Source organism: Manis javanica, chromosome 9, assembly GCF_040802235.1.
Source record: "Manis javanica isolate MJ-LG chromosome 9, MJ_LKY, whole genome shotgun sequence".
Taxonomy (NCBI): Eukaryota; Metazoa; Chordata; class Mammalia; order Pholidota; family Manidae; genus Manis; species Manis javanica.
This window is the reverse complement of record NC_133164.1, coordinates 105,033,051-105,041,476: the sequence shown is the minus strand read 5'-3', so window position 1 is coordinate 105,041,476 and position 8,426 is coordinate 105,033,051. Positions and strand designations below refer to the sequence as shown.

Here is an 8,426-nt window from a genome sequence, read left to right as displayed (position 1 = left end):
CAAGTCCTGCTAACCAAGAGAGAGAAATTCTTGCACCTGTGTCCTGCCCAGACTCTTGGGAACATCTGTTTGGCTAAAACTGATCACTATATATATTACAGTATTTCCAGAATATCTTGCCTGGCTTTAGTGCATTTGCATATTCTCAGGAGTGGAGAGAAGTTCATCTGTCAGTGCATAATTACCTGGGCAATGGAGGGCTTATCTGTACCTGAGAGTTGAGATGGAGGGCTGGTTTTGCTTCTGCCAGAGCAGGAGAGAGAGACGGCCCTGGACTGCAGTTTGTAAGCAATAAATGGAATTTACACTTTATTTCTCCCTTTGACTGATTTTGGTTTTTAGAGGTATTTTGCCCTGGGATTTCCTTTCCTAGGACTTATAAAACCCAAAACCTTTTTCCTTTCATCGCTACAGTCTCTCCAACTCAGCCCTTCACTCCCTCTGTAGTGAGGTCTTCTATTAACTCTTGCTGTCACCAATCTGGAATCCTGTATTTCCTTAGCTTTCTTGACCTAACAATCTAAGTTTCCATTCAAATTTATATATTACGCGAAAATAGCTCAGGGGTTTAGGTGGGGAAACGTTCATGATATCTAAGCTAATAAACCAGGGTGGGATAAAAAAAGTAGGAAGTAGCAAGTGATCCATACAAATTTTACAATGAGAACAAGCCAACAGAATCTTGCACTATCAGTGACTCATTAGAGAAAATGGGTTCTTAGCTAGGCCCATTTTAGAGTGTTATTATTTGTAGGATTTTGCTTATTATATCCACTTACCCATTCCGTTGCAGGTAAAGTGTGGTTTGAGTATCTATGAAATGAGTAACAGTATATATTAAGAAGGCTCTATGAATTAGAATAAAGTTAATACCAGACTCAACACAGAACTACTATGAGAATCGAGAAGATTAGGATTTTGATAAAAGCCATCAAAGTGGAAAATATAAGGTTGACTTAACCAATGAATATGAATGTTTGTTACGTATCTTTGTGGTAGGTATTACATGATTTCAATTTCTAGTTTGTTAGTATTCTTAAGGACATTTTAATACATTGACTTTTTAAATTGAGATCATTCCTATACCCCCTATGGAGGTTAAATTTTGCTCCATTATCAGGAAGTACTATGAGCAGCAAGCATCTTACATTTAGGCTACATTCTGATAATATATAAGACATTTTTATCCAAAATAGAAGGTTCCAGCTTCAAAAGCCTTCACTTTTAAACATTTCCTTTATAAACAAAACAAAATAAAAACAGGCTCTGCAAATTTCTCCTTGGGTATCTTCTCCTTCAGTAAAGAGTTCGTGCTCCCCTTTGGGTCAACTTCCCTCCTCAGGGCTGAGCTGACACTTGCTTTTCTTACAGTGGGAAAGACTCACTCACTGCCTGGTTTTGTTGCCTCCCATCAAAGCCCTGCAGGCTTTGCCCCTGCAAGTTCACGACTGCAGTTAGGTAACCGGGCCGATGCCACTTCCCAGGCTCCTGGTGCCCTCCCCACAGAGACGGGCTACTGAGCTGCTCCCTGAACTTGCTCCCCTGGCTGGCTTTGCTGGTGGTTTCCCAGGTGGAAGGTAATGCTTTGAGTTTAATGATGATGACCCTACTCTCTCGGATGTCTCCCCTCACCCCAACCAGACTTAGCCTGTCAGCCACACCTCACCATTCAAGGCTGCTCACAGCTTTCTACAGCCTCTACTGCACCAAGGCTACACCTCCTTCCCACCAGAAGGCCATTTAGCACTTAGGGAATCATTTGGTGAGTGGGGAATGGGAGTCGCTCTAAAGAGCTGTACAAAATTCTAAACTGTTCTTTTTAATGTTTGAACCTTAGCATGCACCAGAACACACAATGACATAGTTACTTAAAAAAAAAAAAGGAAAGGCTTTCCTTCAAAGGAATGCTGCTCTTCCTCTATGCACTCCTTGAAACTCTCAACAGATAAAATCTTATGATCTTTAAATCTGTTTCTTGGCATTTAAACAATTATGGGTCTACTTTGGGGAAAGCATAAATGTTTAACGAGCCTTTTCTAGAATTCTGATAAATGATGTCACAGAAGGAATTTGAGACTTGGACTGGAAGGACCAGGTTTCATTCTGATCCTTACTTTTTGTCAAGTATATATATCACAGTATACAAAGTATACATACATCTCACCTCTCTGGGACTTGGTTTAGGAACTGTAAAATGGGGTATGTTGTGGAAATTAAACAATACCAGAAACATAATAAAACTTGGTAGATATGCTAAGTCAGAAAAACTTTTCCTGATCAGAATGGTTGCAAGGGAGCTGCTTAGCCCTGACCTTAAGCCACTCTTCTCTCCTCATTTAGAATACTCACTGGTGGCTCACAGGATGAGCCATCATCACTTCATATGTATGTTTCTTTCTTTGCTATACTGTGATCAGTTTGTTCCTTTTTGTTGTTGTTTATTTCCCACAGCACCAAGTACAATCCTTGCACTCAGCAGGCACTCAATAAATACTAATTGGTTGATTGATTAAGCTCAAATTTTAACACCATCTCAGCACCTTCCTGAAGCAGAGAAACCCTTATGCAAACACATCAGTCATTTACCCAGCAAACATAAGTTTTCAGGAGAGCTTTGCTTTTGTTGAAAGAGCATTGACCCTGTAAAAAAATAAAATGCTAGAGTTCATATTTTGATTTTGTCACATACTGAGTAGACATTGGAAAGTTACTCAGAGTGAGACTTAGTTTCATCTTAAATGGAGGAAACACCACTTATTTCACAAAACTGTTGTAAGAATTAAACAGAAAGACCTATTGGAAAGTGGTACTTTGCTAACATTAAAAATAATAAAATTGATGAAAAAATAATATGCACAAAATATGTAAATACTAAAAAAATCACTTCAATAAATACTAATTGGTTGATTAGTGTTTATTAATTTGTATTTATTAGTTATTAATTAGTATTAATTTGCTTCAAATTGCTTATGGTAGGACATAAGACATTTTATTAAATGTAAGATATTTTATTGATATCCACAAGTTTATATTGCCACCATTTAAATACATGTATGCTATGTAATTTCACCAGCAGCATTAGAGAGGAAATCTAGAGTTATGAGATACCCTGAAATTGCTGGTACATATAAACAGTAAGGCATCAGAAGTGCCTAGAACTCTCAATAAATATTGAATAGAAGGCAGGTAGTCAGTTTTCGTTGGATTAGGACGACCACATGAGCTGGCATAACCAGTTGTGAACAAATGCTTTCTTCTAGAGCTAACTTTAAGAACTGAATAACAATTTGGGAATCAAGACTCAATGTCTACAAAGCAGTCTTTAACACTGGAGAATTCCAAAGAATATGTGGATTAAAAAGGAAAGAAAATGAAGCATTGGATACCTGCTCTCTGATCATTGTACTAGATACATAAAACTCTACCTAAGTTGATTTCTTGTATCAAAGTTAGAAGAGCTGAGATCCAGGATGAAGACTTGCCTGATATCATAGTAAGGGTTAATATCAGGGCCAGGATTACAACCCAGAGTCTCGTAATTAAGTCTTGAGTGTTTATCGTTCTCCTAGTCATTTCCTATTCATCAAGTGGGAAAAGCCCCTGGTTGGGCTACCTCCTGGTTGGGTACCTGTATGGAAAAAGATGGTTCTTCCCTTCCTCTACATCATGAAAGAAGGCAGAAAACATGACAACTACCACTCAAGTCCCCATCTCCATGGTTCTGTAAAAGATACTACACAGTACCTGATGCAATTAAAAAACACAGAAGACAATGAAAAAAAAATCACAAGTAACAAAGACAAGATCTAGCCCCTTGCCTTCATTTTATACTGGAAGAAATTGAGCCCCCAAAGAGTCTAAGTAATTTTCCCAATGACAAAAGAACAGTAGGAGAAATATGACCCCTATTCTGAGACCCATATTCCAGTATCTTTTGGGCAAGAGACCAAGAGCTCTACTTTATTCTGTTACCTTTCATGTTCTGGAAACTATAGATGGGTGGTTCTCAAACCCAACTGTATAAGCATCAGAATCATCTGGAGACCTTCTTAAAGGATAGAAGAATAGGCCCCATCACAGACTGTCTGATCTAGAGATCTAGAGTGGGGCACAAGATTTTGCCTAACAAGTTTCCAATGATGCTGATTCTGCTGGTCCAGAGACCACATTTTGAGGACCCCCTGTGTAGAACTGATGCTGACTTCAGTGCTTTAACTCTTAACTTTAGTACCACAGTTCCTCCTTCCAATTTTTGGAAATAAGAGTATAAATTCTGATCAAACTTCCTGGGATTACAAATGTGGAAAGAAGTATTCCATACAAGTACAGTATTGATATGGACTCTTGCTAGGAAACTTTTGGATATAACCTGTGCAAACAGGGGCAGAACCTTGGAAAAAGTGGAGTCCTTGATTTTGTCCATTCCATATTCTTTCAGAGCAGCCACTTGCCTGTTACAGCACCACTTCCCAACCTTTTCCATGTCAGGATATACCTAGAATAGGATACCGCTTGTGTAACACTGGGGAGAAAATACAAGCTCTACATGTGCATAAGTAGTCTGAGAAAGAGCACCTGAGGCTCTCTGGGTGTCTGACCCCCAACCTAGCTAAAGAGATTAATTTTTTCTTCTACCTCAACCAATTCCTGGCACATGATTGGGAAGCTCTCTGTTACAGAACCCAGAAAGGAAGCCAGCTGAGGCTCAGCACCAAGATTAGACCTTTTAAACATAAAAGGCCCACAAATATTATTGGTTCCCTACTTACTAATAACAATGGATTCCCAATTATCCAAAGTAATTAAAATACAAACATCTTAAGCAACGAGAAGAGAAAAAATAAGTCATTTAAAGGGAAAGCATTTTTGCTAAACACTCACTAGGCATACTAGAACTCAGTATTCCTTCTCATTTCTTAAATTCTATGAATGAATCTTACAGTACTGTCTTTCATATTATTTGAGAATAATTTTGACTCATTTTTTCATGTCATCAAAACCCTTTTGATGATTTCACTGAATCTAGGAAAATTTTGTATGTTAGATGTACCATTACAGTATGTATCACTAAGAAATACTTCTATCAATAAAAAATGTGGCTCAATGCTTATCATCTAGAAGTAGAATTTTAAGTTTACAGAAGGATCTCTTTTAAACTTAGACTTAGCTAGTTTCCATATATCACTCTGTGTATCCATCAAGAGGAAAAATAAGCTAATCCCATCACTACTTCATACTCTGCATTTGACACTTACCAATCACTGCATGACTCTTCCATAATGCATGTCCTTTTCCATTCCATGCCATGCCTTGGTTCATCAATTTAAAAAAAAAATTGCACTGTTAGTGATGAACTATTACCTCTATTACTTGTAAGCTCCAAACATTCATTCTCCGGTTTTGATTTCCATGCCCCAAAATAACCATTATAGCCCAGTACCACTAGCCTATTATGATTGCAATATGTACCCTGAATTCATAGATGTAAAAATATTTCTTAAATGTGTTAAAGTTGATGAAATATGAAAACCCATTTAATACTGCAGAGAGCTCACAGAAGCAATAACCTTGAGTTTAAGAACCGCCTCACTTTTGTTTATAGAAAGATGCTCTTCCTTAATGTAACAATGAGATTAAAAGCTCTGTTTTTTGGAGTCTCGTTTTGAAGGAAATTCTCCTCTAGAGTTTCTGGGCTGAAGTAATTGACCTCTTAAAATCCTGAACTCATCACCTGCTGCCTCTGAACAGTCACTGCTACACATCAGCTTCTTGGCTGCACAGAAAGGTCAGCAAACCATGCCTTTTAAAGCTTTCAGACTAATTTTTTATATGCCATATATTTTAATGTCAAACTCTTTTCCACTGTATATACTGAGCATGTCCTCGGTTTGCATAAAACTGTTCTGTCCTAGCTGGCTTCCAATAGGACTTCCAGCTGAGAGCCAGGCTGGACTTCACCCTCGGAGTAGCCTTTTCTAAATGAAATGAAAATCCAGGCTGCTGCTGTCCTGAGACAGTCTTCCTTCAGGCAAGTCAACAAGTACCTTGCCTATGTGCTCAGCACTCTTTTTGAGCACTCTTGGGAGTGACGATCACAAATTATTATAGTAAATAGCAGCAGCCCTTCCCTCAAGGAGCTGATGCTTTGGCTGAGGAAACAAAGCTAGGATGTGTGAAATAATTAAAGGAACTTACAAGATATTGATCCATCTCAAATCTCCAATCAAATGTCAAGAAGTACAAATGCCAAGCAGTAAAGACTCTTGAGTATTTACTGTGAATGTAGTACTGACTGGAGTTAACCAGGAAACATTTTCTACTGAACATGGACTAGCCAGCTCTTGAAGGATACATGGAATTCAGTTACACAGAACTGTTCAGAGTAAACATGAACAAAACACTGGGATGGGATACTGAACAGACACGTGTAGAAATTGATGGACACATGTAGATAAACAGGCTCACCACGTGTTACCATAAGCAAAGGAAGTATAGAAGTATAAAAACTCGACATGGAAATTACTGCACGACAGAAGAAACTATCATCCTGGCCAGAGGAGCTGGCAACGGTGTGCAGCAAAATCTAAAAAACAAGCGTCATGAAAATACAATAGTTCTGGTATACTTTCTCTTTCGGGCACAGACAACAGTTCAAGTAAGGAAAACACCTGAATGAATATGCTCTATATAACCAAAGGCAGTTACTTTTAGTTGTATATACCTAAACATAACTAATTTATACCCACAGGTGGCTGTCCTGTAGCATTCACACTCCAGACACAGTCTCCACACAAACATTTTTAGTCCATCTACAGGGGGACTGAAGGATTACATGTTGTATTTTCCAGGCAAATACAATCTGAATATTTTGAAGTCAGGCATCTCTTATTACAAAGTAAATTTATATTTCTATTAATTTTTCACAATATTATAAGAGTAGCCTGGAGGTTCTCAACTGGGAGGAATTTTGCCTTCAGGGGACATTTGGGAATATCTGGAGACATTTTTGGTCGTCACACTGGGGAGGGTTCCTAGCAGGGTCTAGGGATAGAGGCCAGGATGCTTCCAAACATCTTAGGGTGCAACAAGAATATGGCCCAAAACAGCAACAGTGCCAAGGTAGAAAACCCGGGATACAACCCTCACCAGCTAATCTGCTAACATTTAACCCTTACATGCCAGCAATCAATCGTCCCAAAATTGTAATTCACTCCCCTCTGCTTAAGAAATCTCGAGGTTGTCACAAATGTTTCTTTCAGTCAGAATTTTTAAGTCTAAGGAGCAAGATACGTGATAAAATATGGCTTTTAAAACAAACCTAAGTTTCCTCAGAAGAAACGGCCTAGCAAGGGCTCCAGTGGGCGCAGGCCCCGCTGCCACACCGCCGCGGCCAAGGCGCGGCTTCATCCCCTATCTGCGGCCGCTCTCGCTGAACTCACCCGGATGTCTCCCAGCAACTGTGGGGCTTCCTGAAGACACACAGCACGACCGTTCTCACGTTCGGCCCCTTCTCAGGAACGCCCGCCAGCTGTGACGCACTTCCGGCCAGCTGCGCGTGCAGGCGTCCACTCCTGCGTGCCAGCCCCGTGGACCGGCCCCAGCTCTCGCGGGACGACAGGGCCTGCAAGCCGGCCTGGGAGAAGTGCGACAACCACCTGGACCTTCGGTCTCCGCTGAGCGAGTCTCCACCTGCAGGTCTGGTATGAGACTGACCAGCTTCAGCCAGAACCACCTTCTACACAGGTGACAGATGCCCAGTGTGGTGGCCCAGGTGGGGGCCTGGCGGAGAAGAGGGAGCTCACTGAGGTCGTGCACCTGACCCTGAATGGTACCCAGGCCTTCGTGGAAGACTTGGATGTCCCCAAGACCCTTGGCATTGTGTCTGGTATCTCTTCATTTCTCAGCGACGGGGCCCCTGAAGTCTACAACTAGGTATACCCATTGTTGGTTGAGTCAGAAGGTCAGTGGCATTATGTTTCCCAAAACTGTTTTGTTTTGTTTTGTTTTGGCTTTCCCTTCATGGTCACTGTGGCAAACTGGAAAATTCCTCCTATCTAAATATTCACATCCTGATGCTTGGAACCTGAGGATATTTTACCTTATATGATATAAAAGAGGCTTTGTAGAACTAAGTATCTTGACATGGGAGGCCCTATCCAGGTGGGCCCTAAATGGAATTATTTATATCCTAATTAGAGGGAAGAAAAGGGAGGTGGGACAACAGAGGAGGGGATGTGAAGATGGAGCAGAGAGATATTTAGATGTTGGCCTTGAAGACTGGAATGGTAACGCCCTAAGCCTAGGAATGCCAGCAGCCACCAGAACATGGCAAGAATTCTCCCCTGAAGCCTACAGGGGCTTGGTTTTAGTCCGGGGATACTGATTTCTGACTGCTAGTCTCCAGAATTGTGAGAGAATAAATTTCT

The 8,426-nt window shown here is 40.5% G+C and overlaps 1 long non-coding RNA gene across 1 annotated transcript; it reads right to left on the bottom strand.

Annotated features, from left to right (window-relative positions):
- Nucleotides 1–4,390: 4,390 nt before the first annotated feature.
- On the bottom strand, nucleotides 4,391–7,439 carry LOC140843549 (uncharacterized). The gene is made up of 3 exons (XR_012121396.1): nucleotides 7,319–7,439; nucleotides 5,256–5,309; nucleotides 4,391–4,495 (listed from the first exon to the last, which is right to left on the bottom strand). It is a non-coding gene; the product is annotated as an uncharacterized lncRNA (long non-coding RNA).
- Nucleotides 7,440–8,426: the final 987 nt, after the last annotated feature.